The 13,190-nt window shown below is 40.0% G+C and overlaps 1 protein-coding gene across 1 annotated transcript in view; it reads right to left on the bottom strand.

Moving 5' to 3' along the window:
* Positions 1-13,190, bottom strand: part of ALK (ALK receptor tyrosine kinase) — a 668,845-nt gene that overhangs the window by 262,434 nt on the left and 393,221 nt on the right. The window lies entirely within an intron of this gene.

Genomic DNA, 13,190 nt, shown 5'->3' with positions numbered 1-13,190 from the left:
GAGAGAGAGAGAGAGAGAGAGAGAGAGAGAGAGAGAGAGAGAATCCCAAACAGGCTCCATGCCATCAGCACAGAGCCCCACAAGGGGCTCAATTCCATGAATTGACCTGATCATGACCTGAGCCACAACCAAAAGTTGGGCTTAACCTACTGAGCTACCCAGGCACCCTGAGTCCATACCTGTCTTAATGTTTGCTACATCTCAGCTCTAGCATGTTTCATTCATTCATTCATTCATTCATTCATTCATTCATTATTATTGAATGCCTACTATGTGTTGGACCATTGACACACTTCACTATGATGAACAAATGTTCCTGCCTCATGGAGTACACAGTGAAATCAGAGTGGGACTTTAAACAAGTAAGCATGCTGATCAATGTTTCATTATAAATGGTAAAAATACTGTGAAAGAACAGTACAGGGGTTCTGCATGGGGAAGGTTAATTAAGCTGGGAGCAATGAAATTGCCAAGGTAATTACATTTCACTTTGTCCCTAAAGGGGCTGGAACAGAACAGGCACTAAAAGATTATGTATTGAATGGAAGAATAGTCAAAATCTGCATATGCTGATGGATGTGTGTCACGCATGAGAGCAATGCCTGTCGACATCAAAGCTTGGCTGCTATGGCCGATGGTGAGGAAGATCTTGTAGTGTAGGAGTGGTGCAGTCATATCTGTGGTTTAAAAAGATGACAGCTGCCTCTTTAGGACCTTCTCTATAGTTTCTGGGAACAGACCTAGTGATTCCTAAGAATTCTTCCACTTCTGTTCTGGAATCCTTGACCAATCAGTTAACAACCACCAGGCCCTTAGGCAAACTTGGCACAAGGGTGAGGGTGACCTTGACCTCTCTCCCAAACTCTTTCTCCCTTCAATTGCTATTCTTCTTTTCATTGTCCTTGAGCAACTCAGACCTCACACTGATTCTACTTCTCCTTATCAAAACTGCTTTCATAAAGTGAATGATGTAAATGCCTGATAAGGCTCTTATGCAGTATTCCTTCCTGTTACCAGTGATAGACTCTTGAGCCAAATAAATGAATGTGAATAGCGAAATTCCAGGCAAAGCCAGGGCCACAAGTGGCTGTCATCAGGCCCATGCTTACAGTTCCTCCAGGGCCCTGCACTCTGCCTTGAGGGGCTTGACCAAGTGATGGGGTTATGGGGTTTCCATTTTCCACTCAGTGGGCACAGGATGCAGGAGGGTCTAGGTTGGGGGTTGACTGGACTGGAAAGGCTATGGGTGCCACAGGAGGAGGTGGTCCAGGAAGGAGGGTTGAGCTGAGCAGTGCAGACTAGGTAAGGTTTGGGTGAGTGGAGAGGAGCAGGGAGATGGGGTAAAGACCTGAGCTGGAATGAGCCAGGGGACCTGGACATTATTATATGGCTGTCATTCACATGCCTAAGTGCCACCTTATCCCATTAGCCAGAGGCAGCAGCCTGCCACAGAGAAAGCTCCTCTGTTACTTACCAGCCATGTGGTCTGGGGCACATTTCTAACATTTCTGCGATTCCACATCATAAGATAAATCGCAATACTTACCTCTCTAATTGTGGTGAGGGTTTAGGAAGATGGAAACCAGGAAATTGCCTAGGGGAGTGCCTGTCACACAATGTGTATTCAATTGATGTTGATTTTCTTTCCTTGCCAGCTAAGTGAGTCAGTAAGTTCCCACCCTCAGGATCAGGCTGTTTCACTGGAGGCATCATATGATTCTTAATAACCAGAGTGCTTCCCAGGTTTTGAAGGTCACTGACTAAAAGGGTGATCTTTCAAAGGTCCCAGCTTTTCCTGCTCTGGGACACAGCCGTTCTGAGGGTGATAGACGCTAACTGGCTTACCGGTTTTAGGAGCGCAGTGATGGCAGACGAGGGGAGTGCGGAGGGCTCTGTGTGGTAAGGGGCAACAAGAGATGTGGGGACTTCAGATGTGGCTGGATGACTTAGGGCAAATTGCTTACCCAGCTCGTGTGAGGTGGGTGATCAGTGTGTGAGCTGAATCTGAATGAGATTTAGTTGCTTGGGTTCTGGTGGGAGGTGCTGTGCTGGAACACATAGGCAAGGCAAGTGAAGGTCTTTTGCCGGAAGATAAAACATTGATTTTAAACAGAAAAGAAAAAAAAAATTATTTTCTCGAGTCTGAGTTCAATATTGATAAGCTGTGGAAAGTGCTTGATGTGTTTCTCCATCCATAAGAAATGAAGAGACTGTGTCACTTTTAGTTTCTCAGAGATCCCCAGGCTCCTTACTATTGGCTCCAGACCGAAGAGATAGAAATATGAATATTAACAAAATCACAAATATGAATAAAACACACACATGAACATAAATATGTTCATACCTATAAAACATAAACACATATATGAATATGGTACCTGCCTTCTTCCTCTAATTTCTGAGGAAAGGCAGTTCTCACGCCATATTCCTTATTTAGAGTCAAACTTGTACTGCACACATGACTAGAACAATCCTTATTTCACATGAAGTGTGTTGTAGCCTGAAGACAGCTCTCACATCCCTTGTCTGCCGTGTGTCAAACAAGCTCCTCCCAGAAAAGGTAGGGCAGGTGCTGTCATCCAGGTGTGCGTGTGGAAATAGCCATGGACAGGTAGGTACTTGCCTCCCCGGTGGCCACTGAATTCTTTCACTGCCCTCTTACTGTGTGCTGACCTTTAGTCTGTGTTCTCAAGGCTCCCACAGACCAATTAGGAATGAGTCATTTGCATATGCAAATCAATTACAGCGCCAGGTTTTTTAGGGACAAGGTTCCACCCTGAGCTCCCTAGGCTCACGCACTGCTGAGATTGTCAGATGTGAGCCCTCAAGCACAGCCTCAGTCTTTCTCAGTGCACAGCTCTGTTACCAAGACCAAGACCTGGGAGAGAACTAACAAGCAGGCCCAGGGGACGCTTGAACACATGGGTCTGAAACTCACTCTTTACCCGCTTGGTGATTTTGGAATTAATTAAATATCCTATTTTACCAAAGCTTTAGGGTGTTTTTGCTCTAGAAAGCTCCTTTTCTCTTAACTAAATTGAGGCCCATAAATGAGAAATACAGTGTATGAAATCTCAGGATGTCACGCCATAAATCTCAAGCATGCGGCTTTGCAAATCTCCTTTAGGATAAATTGTAGCAATAAAGTGTTTGCATTCTCTCCATCTATTGTTTGGTGCTGGGGAATTGAGCCCTCTTCAGTTATTGGCACTTAGATTGCAGACCATGGGGTATCTAAGACAGGGGGGATGTGAGGCGGCTCGGCTGTGGGCCCTGGGGGTTGCCAGTTCTCTTTCTGCCACCACCCAGAGGCATTGGTGTTTCTGTTGGCAATGACCTTGGGAGACATTAAGAAGGTGTACGGAAAGTCTTCTCAGGGGCAGAAGGCATAGGTTTGGTTTAGACCAGGAGAAGAGGCATGGGATTCTTGCAACCTAGCACAGAAAATCTTTGACTTAAAACACACTGGACACATAACTAAAACTTGGGTTTTTTTTCCTAAGCCTTTCTCATTCTCTTCAACCTGACTATTACTCAGTGCTTTATTCCTTCAGTTAAATATTAAATAGCACTTTAAAAAGAATGAATGAACTCTATACATTTCAACACAGGAAAATCCCCAAAAACAGTGTCGAGTAAAGAAACACAAGTTCCAAAAGATATATGCAGTGTGATCGAAACAAGAATATAGGTTAGGTATGGACACATTCATATATAGGAAAAATAGAAAGTTTCATGTGGAATAACACTCAGAAACTTCAGGAGAATAATAGAAGGGTGGGTAGGGCAAAGGGAAAATCCTGAGAAACTTAACAGAAGACCGTGGGGGATGGAAGGAAAAAAAAAAGTTAGGGAGAGAGCCAAACCATAAGAGACTCTTAAAAAAACTGATAATAAACTGGGGGTTGATGGGGGGTGGGAGGGAGGGGAGAGTGCGTGATGGGCATTGAGGAGGGCACCTGTTGGGATGAGCACTGGGTGTTGTATGGAAACCAATTTGACAAGAAATTTCATGTTAAAAAAAATAAAAACGGGGGAGACAACCTTTATTTAAAAAAGGGGGGGAGGGAACCAAAGCAAATATGGCAAAATGTTAGTACTTATCAATTTTAAGTGATGGGTACATGGGTGTTTGTTATACTTGGCATATTATTTTCTGTATGTCTGCAATATCTCACAAAGTAACATTATTTTTAAAAGAATAAAAATTATACAAGGAGGTGTAAAATGGTATTTTTTTCCCTTCACTTTCAATTTCCTGAGGTTGAGCATCTTTACACAAATTTCTTGACCATTCTACCTTCTCTTTTGTGATTTGCCTATTCATAGTCTTATTTTTCTCTTGTCTTTCGTGCTTTTTCTTCTTGAGCTAGAAAAACTCATATAACAACTCCTTAAATAGACATAACTTAACCCCTTTCTTGTAAGTATTTTCAGAGTTTGCTGAGTTGTATAGAACTGTTTATCTCTAACAGGTCCCAGGTTGTCTATTTATATTTCTTGTCTCTGCTTTTTACTGTTCCCTTGCCCCAGGGACATGTTGACGTTTTTTGCTATTGTCAGTCAACCTACCCACTTCCTTTACTTATCAGCCAAGAAGAGAGACTGGTCAGACACAGACAGAACTGGGGCTGGCTGGGTCAGGCAAGAGCTCTACAGGCATACACAGGTGGGGGCAAAAGTGGGCAGTGTGGAAGCCCCACAGAAAGCCATTAGTCATCTGGGATAGTGGAGATGTCCTAAGCTAATCGCTTCTCAAACTTAAATGTGTGTATGAATCTCCTAATGACCATGTTACAATGCAGATTCTGACTTGGCTGGTCTGAGGGAGGCCTGAGATTCTGCATTTCTAATGAACCCCCAGGTGCTGCTGCTGGACAATGACCACACTTTGAGCAGCAAGGTCCTGAAGAAGGAAAAAGAGATTCAGGGTGGTCCTTTGGGTGACCCCACATGGCACTTGGGTGTACCCCTCCAACGCGAGCTCGTGCTCCTATGTCTGAGGTTCATCTCCATATTTAGTGAAGGGGGAGCCTTAGAGATTATTCCAGAACAGCTGGTGAGGAAACAGTGACTCATCCATGACCACACAGCTGGTTAGTGATAGATCTAGACTGGAACTTGGGTTCCTGATCTGTAGTTCAGTGTTTTAATTTACTATTTCATCATTTTCCTCTTAGAAAAAAACTCAACAGTAAGAATTCTCTGAATTGCCAATATAGTAGGTTTAAAGCAACTCCCCTGTAGATTAACCCAGATTTAAAATAAAAGAGCAATGGGGAAGGGAGAAAATTGTTTGTTTCAGTCTTTATCATAGGATTCCTACAAACTGCAAGCTCCCACAATAGACTTCACATATAACGTGATTTTACCATAAATCAATTTATATGTACTATTTTATCCGCACACATTGCACAAATAAAGACCCACTTTGATTATTCTGTCCCTGCCAGACCCTAGGTCCTTGTCTTTCTTTAGCTTTCTAGAATCTCTGACTTTTGCAAAGCTACTTCTTTCAGCTTCAATTTCTTCACCTCAAAAGGTGTTGGACCCACTGCCTCTAAGGTCTTTTCAGTTTTAATAGTTTTTGAGCCTAAAGCTTTCTTCTTTGTATACCTTAAATATGGTTTTCTAGGACTCTTCTCTAGATGTCATTTTTCTCTTTACATGGTTCACAGCTTTCCTGCCCAGAAAAGTGATAAGTGAAAGGAAGGACTATTGATATAGTAGTTACTTTATATTCAGGAAAGAGGGTCAAGGTACTATTTAAAACCCAGCAACAGAATGACTTGTAGATTGATTTTCAAAGGCTCTTAAGCCTCAGTTCTTCCCACAAAGAAATAAATTAATTGCCCCACCGCCTACCTGCCTTAGAAGAAAAAATATGGTCAGGCCAATGCACCGTTAGGAAACCTAATCAAGCCAATTGTGGCTTTCCCTTCCTGCCTGTGACCACAGATCTCAAATGGACAAAGTGTAAATATTTAGAAAAAACCTCTGGGTAAATTCTGACCAGCCATTGCCTCCTTCCCTTGAGACAGTCCTCGTTTGAGACCAGTATTGGTAAGGAAAACCCCAGCAGTGTTAGGACATAAATGCTTTCTCTGGGCTTGTAAAGGTACTGCTTAGGGCTAGGAGATATACCACTGGATATGAATGGGGAAAGTTGCTGTATGATCAGAGCCCTGGTTTCACAAAAGGGAACTGTTGGTCTGCAAGATTTTCTAGTCTCTTAACTCTAACAGTATGTAGTTCAAAAATTTTATATCTGAAGGTGGACTTGGAGTGCAAGCATAAATCCTATTTATTTAAGATCAAGAAGAACTAAGGGAGAAAGATCAAATCAGAGATGATTAGCAAGGAAGAGCAGAGATCAAAACTATACTACAAGAATGAAAACTGAGGACACTTGGGAAAGTTTTACCTAATGTTTTAAACCTGTGCCGAGCTATTGATGGGACATGAGGTCATGCACTAAGGCTTTCTTTGGCATGAAATCCATGGCATGGATCTCCTGGGTCCTTTGCGTATAAATGAGTATTGTTGGTGCAGTGGAACAACTATAGAGTCATATGTTTCAGCAGATGAGAGAGCAGGACAGTGCTGTTAAAGGGAAAGTAAGGCAAAACACCCAAAACAAAACCAAAGTGAAAAATGAAAAACTCTGAGACTCCGTCTTGGAAGAAGAAAATTCCTTATTCTTCCATGATGTCATTTATTCAAATCTATGGCAAGAAGTACCCCATGAATGTTTCCCTTTGTGTGTGGAAGGACAATGAATGGGGTGGGTGGCAGGTGGATAGACCAATGGAAGCTTGCCTTAATTTATAGGTGTTGGACCTGCCCAGTTCTATTTTACTTGGCTAGGACTAGATGGTTGTTGGGTTAAGAAGGGTGAATGAGCAACATGTGCCCTACAGTAGGAAACCCAAGGACAGGAACCTGAAAGAGACTGAAGTGGAAATTTGCACCTGGAAAGAGAACTGGAATAGGAATTACAAGAGTAAGTTCAGGGGCCAACAAGCTGTGCAACCTGGATAATTGTCTGCCTCTCCTAGAGTCTTAGTTTCCTTAGCTATAAAATGGGTTCCACCCAATGGTTTTAAAACATGTCTACGTCAGGCTCTGTGCTGACAGCTCAGAGCCTGGAGCCTGTTTCAGATTCTGTGTCTCCCTCTCTCTCTGCTCCTCCCCTGTTCATGCTCTGTCTATCTCTGTCTCAAAAATAAATAAATGTTAAAAAAAAAAAATTTAAAAGGGGCGCCTGGGTGGCTCGTCGGTTAAGCGTCCGACTTCGGCTCAGGTCATGATCTCACGGTCCGTGAGTTCGAGCCCCGCGTCAGGCTCTGTGCTGACAGCTCAGAGCCTGGAGCCTGTTTCAGATTCTGTGTCTCCCTCTCTCTCTGCTCCTCCCCTGTTCATGCTCTGTCTCTCTCTGTCTCAAAAATAAATAAATGTTAAAAAAAAAAAATTTAAAACATGTCTGCACACCAACATCCCCTGAGGAGCTTTCAAAAAGGACCGATATCTAGGCACAAGCTCATACCAATTGATTTAGAATCTCTGGGGCTGGAGCACAGTCATCAGGCTCTTTTGAAAGCTTCCCAGCTAATTCTAATGTATGTCCAGGTGTACCAGTAGCATCGGTTTCACCTGGGAACTTTCCAAAAATGCAGAATTTCAGGCCCCAGCCCAGAGACATACTGAAGGGGAATCCGCATTTTAATAAGATTCTCAGATGATTCACACGCACATCCAGGCTTGAGACTCCCCAAGACAGACGACCTCCAAATAACATTTTATTTTCAATTGTGAAATATTTTTAACATATAGAAACACTTAGAGAAGAATGTAACACCATGTACCCAAGCAGCTTTATCAAATCATTAGTTGTTACCATTTTGCTTTAGGTTTTAACGTAGTAACATGTATTTTAAGTTGAAGTCCCTCTATGTATTTCTCCTGAATCCTATTTTTTTCCCTCTCTCCATAGATGTAGTTACTATCCTAAGTATTTCTCTATTTCATGAATCTTTTTACATTATTATTACAGGGGTAAATAATCAGATAGGCAGATAGATAGTAGATACGGCTTTGCCTACTTAGTAAGTTTTCTGTTGTCAATCCATCTTTGTTTTCCTGGGACAAATCATAATGGGACATGATATATCTGTATCTATACCTACGTGCTTTTTAAATACACTGCGGGATTTAGTTGCTTGATACATTATTTAGGATTTATGGTATTAAATGAGGTTGGTTTAGTGTTCCTTTACTGTCAGTTTTGTTATCAAGAGTATGCTGGCCATATTAAATGAGAAATATTCAGTAAAAGATAGGATTATTTTTTTTTCTTGGAAAAATAAAAAAGCATACCTAATAAAACCATCTGGATCTTGTGCAGAATGTTGGAGGGGTTGATTATTGTTCTTTTTCATTAATGCATATCAGTTTATTTAGAGTTTCTATTTCTTCTTGAGTCAATATTGCTAATTTATCTGTTTCAAGACAATTATGCATCTCATCTAAGTTTTCAAATTTATTGACATAAAATTGTTGATTGAATTCATTCATTAAAACATTTTTTACTGTTTCTGCAGTTATTGCCTGATTTTCCTTTCTCTCTTAAAGGAAAGCTTTAAGCATCAGTGTCACTTGGGAACTTAAATATTTAAGTTTTGTATTTCCAAAGAGCCAGCTTCGTTAACTACTCTGTTACTTCTTTCTTATCTGTTCTTTGAGTTAGGTTTTATATTTGTAGCCTGTTGAGTTGTATCTTATAGTTTTTTTTTCCAAAGTGTTCATAAGGTTATAAACTTGACCTCAAAGTTCACTGTAGCTGCTTCCAAATTTTGATTAGTATGTTTAATGTTTCTTGATTCTAAATATCTAGTCACTTCTGTGATTATCTCTTTAATCCATGAGTTATTTAGGAGGACATTTTTATGTTTCTAAGTATATGTTAGTATTCTTTTAAATTATATTTTATTATCATTACCTTTAATTTAATTGCACTATGGTCAGAGAACATGATTTATATGGCATCAGTCTTAATATATATTCCTCTGGATATAGAATGTGGTATCTTTTCATAATCGGGTTCTTAATGAGATGTTGTATGTTAATTCTGTTGTTCAAATCTATATCCTTACTGATTATTTTTCTGTTTGATTTCCAAATTTCTGAGAGAGTGGCTTTGTCAGTTCATCTTTGTTTCTGGTCATCTCTCATTTACTTTATACCTCACAAGGTCATATCATTAACTACATGAAAGCTTGCCAGAGTCTTCCTTTACTATTTTGTTATGTCCCTTACCAATATTACGAACTGTTGCTGTTAAGTTCTATTTCAACTGATACTAATTTCTTTTGGTAATATAGCAAATCTTTTTTCCATCTCCTTATTTTCAACCTCTCTGTGTGGTTTTGTTTTAGAAATGCTTCTTGAAAGGAGTAGGTAGCTGCTGCTTCTCTTTTTAATTCAATATGAAAATCTGTCTTTCAAATAGGTGAATTTCGTCAATTTCCCTTTTTTGTGTGATTACCGATACATCTGTCACATTTCTTTACCAACTGACATCACTATCTTTTTGATATTTTTTACATTCTCTTTCTTTTATTTTTTCCCCTTGCCTGATGCTAGATCATTACTATACTATCCTATATTACTATACACTACATTAACATTTTTTAAAGTTTATTTATTTGAGAGAGATAGGGAGAGAAACAACAAGAGGGAGCAAGCAGGAGCTGGGTAGGGACACACACACACACACACACAGAGAGAGAGAGAGAGAGAGAGAGAGAGAGAGAGAGAGAGAGAGAATCCCAAGCAAACTCCACATTCCACACTGAGCTCCATGTGAGGCTTGATCTCACCACTGTGAGATCATGACCTGAGCCCAAATCAAGAGTTGGATGCTTAACTGACTGAGTCGCCCAGGTGCTCCTATATACTACATTAACTTTATATGTTACATACTATATTGACTGTATATATACTAAGTTAACTTTTCCTCAGCTGATTTATATCTGAAGCTATAGATTATCTTTCTCTTCTTTGAAACAATCTTAAACTTTTACATACATACTTAACTATAATTTGCTTAGAAGAAAAACTAAATTGATTTTTTTCCATGTTTCCAACCCTCTTCCAAAACAACATAGAACTTAGCATGCCTTCTGAGTACCCGTTGAACATCACTTCCCATTTTGTTTTGCTTCCTTGAGAGTTTAAGTTTCACCTCTTAAAATATACTGAATTATTTCCCGTAACTAATGGTTAATTGTAACATTATAGAATTTACCAACACGGTTTAATCAGTTTTATGCTATCTATTGTTTCTTGTGTCTCATACTTTACCTCTAGATTTTTCCTTTTTGATGAAGTATATCCTTTAATGTTCTTTTCATGAGAGTCTATGGATTATAAACCCTCTTAGTCCTTATAATTCTGAAGGTGTCTTCATCCTGACCTTATTTCTTAATGATACTTTAGACAGCTTTAAAATTCTGGGTTGACAACTTCTTGTCCTCAGCACTTCAAAGATACTATGTCTACTGTTTCCTGATATCTTTTGTTGCTAATGAGAAGTTTGATGTTGTGCTGATTATATGTAGTCCATTTAAAAAATATGCTACCAGCTTTTTAATTTTTCTCTTTATTATCCTTCATCCCCTCTACTTTCTTCTGACATCCTGCTAGACTATGTAAGACCCTCTCTATTTCCTGGTCTCTAAACTGCTTTTTCAAAAATGTTGCAAATCTCTTTGTCTTCACTCTGCTGAGTGCTGGGTGGATCCTTGAGTGTAACTACCTAATGCTTTAATTCTCCATTTGAACAAGACTATACCAGAGTTCATCCCGTCTATTGAGTTGTTAAATTTGATTTGAAATTTTATTTTTACTTTATTTTTTTTTTTCAACGTTTTTTATTTATTTTTGGGACAGAGAGAGACAGAGCATGAACGGGGGAGGGGCAGAGAGAGAGGGAGACACAGAATCGGAAACAGGCTCCAGGCTCCGAGCCATCAGCCCAGAGCCTGACGCGGGGCTCGAACTCACGGACCGCGAGATCGTGACCTGGCTGAAGTCGGACGCTTAACCGACTGCGCCACCCAGGCGCCCCAATTTTTACTTTATTTTTAATGGCTATCTTTTTCATTCCCAATATTTATAAATCACTTTCTTTCTATGTTCCCGTTTCATTTAATGTCAGCCAACCTTTTTTTTATAACTTTGTTTCCTGACTTTTTAAATAGAAGCTTTTCTTCATGTATATATTTAAGTAGACCCTAAATGCACTCATTTTAAAGCCCACTCAGACTGGTGCAAAAACTTTTAATTTGAGGAGCATTCCTACCCTGATCATTGATTGTAGGCTTTTTTCTTGGCATATTTTTACATTTTAGGATTTTGCACTTGAAGCCTAGGCTCAGTCTGAGTGATCTGTGTTTGTTTACATGCCCCCCGCCCCCCAACCAGGCTTTCCCCCTCCCTTTCTAGCATTTGTGTTGCCCCTGCTTGCTCTTCCCTCAAGATCAGAATCAGATACAGTCACTGGGCAGTTTGGTTCAGTTCTAGGTCACAAGACATTGTCCATAGGACAGCAGATTGCTAAAAACAATGGCCTCAGTGGCCCTTTTTAGTCTCCTTTCAGGATCAGAGGAGCTTATCCTGTGTCAACCCTGGCTGCAGGCACTGAGCTCTGAGTTCTCATCTTGGATGGTTACCCTGAGAACTACTCACCTCTGAGGGGCCCAGTTCCTAGCTGTACGGACTGCTTCCTTCCCCAGAGCTCTTTGGGCCCAGTGTTATCTACTATTGTCTATTTCTGTTTTGGGTTTCAGAGATGGTGTCTGCATTTTTGAGCTTAGTTATATCACTGCATACCTATCACTGTGATATATTTAGAAGAAGGGAATGCACAATACACTCTCTTTCTCAAAGTCTAGATTTGCAGAGAATGGCCCAGGTGCTGTCAGCAGGTTAATGGGGAATCCTGTTTTCTCAGACAGTTGGAGTTAGTATATATTATGTTATCACCTACCCTTTAGAATATAAGTACCAGAAGGAGAAAGTCTGAGGTTCTCTATCATTCCTTGAATTTCCAGGATGCAGGAGATTGTAGAGCATGAAATAAGCGCTTCAAAAATGTTATAGAAAAAACAAAATAAGCTTCTCTGGACATTTTTCTGAACCTTTCTGATAATGTTCTTAGACTTAAATTCAAACATCTACCCCCTGGCCCATAACTTCAGTGTTGCACATAAAGTCAGCACATTTTTAAGATCAATGACGTCTTGAAGTCAGCCATTAACTGCAAAAGTCAGAGCTGCATAAGAGAGATATGGACATGCCCTGTTTTATCACAAAGGAGCAACATGCAAAATATTCCCTGATAAATATCCTACCAGTAAATTAAAAACAATAAGCAAATACCTTCAAATTGCTTTCACAGTGTGTTTTGTATGTCTTTCTCTTTGAATATTATTTATGAAGGATAATTTACTGATATTGTTGTTACCCCAAATTGTATACCAAAGAAAATTAAAAGCACTACACAGGAGGAAATAATGAATAGTAGCATTTAATTAAAACCAAAGTGAGTACAATCAATGCCTGTCTAATACAATAATGAGCTTAATTTAATTTTCATTTAATGGAAAAAAAATGAAGCTTAAATCAACTGCCTATGGAATTATATGACAGCAATATTAAAAATGCAGGTTTTTCTAAAGCAGAGTCCTAAGAGAATAACAATGACTAAAAACAATGCCAACTAACAGGTCCATATCTGTTTTCCAATAGAGTTAGAAGGGATAGTTATTAGTAAGACTATGTATTTTGAGCTTCTGAATGGTAGAATTAGTTAAAAAGCAATACTAACTTTCTGAACTTTGGAGTCATCAAAAAAGTAGACAAAAATTGAATTTCTAAGGATTGCCAGTTTGGGATCATGGCCCAAAAGGGACTGAAATAAACAGATGGCCATGTGGGGGAGTGTGAACGGAAGCCTCCCACCAGATCTCTGTGGTATGTAGGGCAGCAAGTAAGCCAGAGGTGGGAGAGCAGTATGGGAGGGAACTGTCACACCCCCTACAGCTGTCTGTGGCTATGACAGAATCTGCAGCTGTGGGAACAGGACTCAGGTTAGATAATGATGTGGGGCTGTTTTTCCAAGTACCAGC

Source organism: Panthera leo, chromosome A3, assembly GCF_018350215.1.
Source record: "Panthera leo isolate Ple1 chromosome A3, P.leo_Ple1_pat1.1, whole genome shotgun sequence".
NCBI lineage: Eukaryota > Metazoa > Chordata > Mammalia > Carnivora > Felidae > Panthera > Panthera leo.
This window is presented reverse-complemented; position numbering and strand designations above follow the sequence as displayed.